This window comes from Notamacropus eugenii, chromosome 6 (genome assembly GCF_028372415.1).
Source record: "Notamacropus eugenii isolate mMacEug1 chromosome 6, mMacEug1.pri_v2, whole genome shotgun sequence".
Lineage (NCBI taxonomy): Eukaryota > Metazoa > Chordata > Mammalia > Diprotodontia > Macropodidae > Notamacropus > Notamacropus eugenii.
Window position 1 is genome coordinate 8350299 of NC_092877.1, and position 2899 is coordinate 8353197.

The following is a 2899-nucleotide window of genomic DNA, read 5'->3' on the forward strand; positions in this document are numbered from 1 at the left end:
TTTTCCAGGTCAGTTGTTTTTTCTATGAGATAGTTCACATTGTCTTCTATGTTTTCATTCTTTTGGTTTTGTTTTATAATTTCTTGGTTTCTCATAAAGCCATTAGCTTCCATCTGTTCCATTCTAATTTTTAAAGAACTGTTTTCTTTTTTTTTTACAGTCTTCTGTGTATTTATTATTTAACAGCAGAATGCCCAACACAGATCATCATAATTGCCAAATAGTCAGCTGTGCAAAATGGTATATATAGTGCTTAAGTACAAATGGGAGACATGATTTTTTAAAAATAAATACTTAAAACACAAATTTATGGTCCTACAAAAGAGCATTTAAACTAGATGGTCTAAGTTGATCTGCCTCCTTGGACCCACAGAAACTGTTATTTCCCCCAAAACCAATAATCAATATTCTGAATCATCATCAGTTCCACTGTGTGAATAATGGATCACAATAAATGAATCCCTTTTTCTAAGAGCTTTTTCTGGCTCCCCTACAAAACATGATCTGGCCTGGATAAAAAGATGACAGGAATTTCTTGAAGGTCAGCGGTCCAAAATGGTAAGTATGGTTAAGTATTCTACATGATCTATATTTACTGGTTCTTTAGTTAGGATGTACTTAGATTACTTTCTTCAATTCATCATACAGGACAAGCATGAAAGCTCCACCCATGCCTCTAAGAACATTGGACCAGGCATCCTTGAAGAAAGCTTTGCCACCCTCATCTTTCGCAATCTTCTTCCAGCAGTCAATTGTCCTAGTGTACATGATATCAGTCCCTTTGCGCCCAGCCTGCATCATCATTGGCCACCTTACTGTATCAAAGGGGTAAGAGACCACACCTGCTACAGCAGTCACTGTTTGTGCAATCATCCAGCTTATTACAATATAGTGTTCTTGGGATCTGGGAGTATACCTTTTGCTGCATCATAGATGCCAAAGTAAGCTGCTCTATAGATAATGATACCCTGCACTGAGACACTGAAACCTTGATACTAGCCATGAATTCCATTAGACTTGGTGATTTTCACAAGGCAGTCTCCCAGGCCTTTGAATTCCCTCTCAGTGCCAGATTTCCCAACATCAGCTGCCAAGCAGGTTCTCACAAAATCCAAGGGGTAGACAAAGCAGAGAGAAGTGGGTCCAGCTGCACCTCCAGAGGCAAGATTGCCAGGAAAATACCTCCAAAACTGTGTGCTTGTCCACTCCTCCCAAAAACACCTGCTTATACTTATCCTTAAAGGCAAAGTTAAGGGCCTGGGTGGGGAAATATCTGATGACATTTGCTATGTTACCCTGGCAGAAGGAGAGCACCCCTTGTTCCTTAGGAATTCGGACTGCACAATCCACAATGCCTTTGTACTGCTTATCTGCAGCAGTTTGTTTACTTGCGTGCTGCACCTGCAATAGTGGCTAATCACTCTCAATGGGGGCCACCGCCATCTTGGAGATAGCAGCGGTGATACCACTGGCCAGGAAGGCCTTGGCGAAGGAGATGGCCTGTTCCATCATGGTTACTGAGGGGGAAGATGCTGGAGTTGGAGAAAGAAAGCTGGGTGAGAGAGGGCCGAAAGCTGGGGAAGTCGCTGCCACCTGCACACAGCCCCTTGCTACAGCTTGGACCAAAAGCTAAAGACCTATTTTCTTTAGTGAGCTTTGAACCTCCTTTTCCATTTGGCCAGTTCTGCTTTTTAAAGCATTCTTCTCCTCATTGGCTTTTTGGACCTCTTTTGCCATTTGGGTTAGTTTATTTTTAAAGGTGTTATTTTCTTCACATTTCTTTGGGTCTCCTTTAGCAAGCTGTTGACTTGCTTTTCATGATTTTCTTCCATGTTCTTACTTCTTTTCCCAATTTTTCCTCCACCTCTTACTTGATTTTCAGAATTCTTTTTGAGCTCTTCCATGGCCTGAGACCATTGCATATTTATTTTGGCAATTTTGGATGTAGTAGCCTTGACTTTGATGTCTTCCTCTGACGGCATGTTTTGTTCTTCTTCATCTGAAAGAATGGAAGAAAATATCTGTTCACCAAGGAAGTAACTTTTTATAGTCTTATTTTTTTTCCCTTTTGGGGCATTTTCCCAGTCAGCTGCTTGATTTTTGAGTCCTTTGTCAAGTGGAGGGTATATTACCCTAGGCTCCAGAAGTTTTGTGCAACTGTTCTCTGAGATATCTCTAAGGACCTGTAAGTTCTCAGTTCCTCCAAGGTGGCACAATCAAGGGAGAGGAGTTTATTCCTCTCCTGCCCTGTGCTCTGGTCTATGAGCAAGCACAAGCATTCTTTTCTGCCCTGGAACTGCGCACAGGGTTCCCTGTCCACAGCCACTACCAGGTCCATCACACCAGTACTCCTTTTCATTCCAGGACCTCCGCTCAGGAGTGAGACCCAGATCAGTAGCTCTATTTGCCCAGGGTCTTTAGACTAGGGCTCCAAAAGTGGATACTGCTGCTACAGTGAGTGCTGCTGCCCTGGGGCTGGAGCTGGGGCTGGATTTTGCTCCTGTCTCACTCAGGTGAAACAACTTTCTTACTGACCTTTGAAGCTATTTTTGGTGTTTGTGGGTTAAGAAATCTGGGAACCACAGCTGCTAGCCATGATTCTATGCCCTGAAGCCTTGTCTAGTCCTGTATGTGCTGCATGGTCCAGACTGGTCTGCGTTCTCCTCTGAGCCCCGTGCAATAGATCTTTCCTGTAGGCCTTCCAGAGTGTCTTATGCTGGAAATCTGTTTCACTCTGTCATTTTGTGGCTTCTGCTGCTCTAGAATTTGTTTAGAGTCTTTTTATAGATATTTAATGGGTTATGGGGGAAGAGCTAGAGCAGGTCTGTCCTTCTTCTCTGCCATCTTGGCTCTGCCCCCCTCATTGAAGGATTAAGCTGTGTCAAAACTATAGAATCAT

The 2899-nt window shown here is 43.0% G+C and overlaps 1 pseudogene; it reads right to left on the bottom strand.

Moving 5' to 3' along the window:
* Positions 1–601: 601 nt before the first annotated feature.
* Positions 602–1512, bottom strand: LOC140511778 (ADP/ATP translocase 3-like; annotated as a pseudogene).
* Between the last annotated feature and the right edge of the window lie 1387 nt (positions 1513–2899).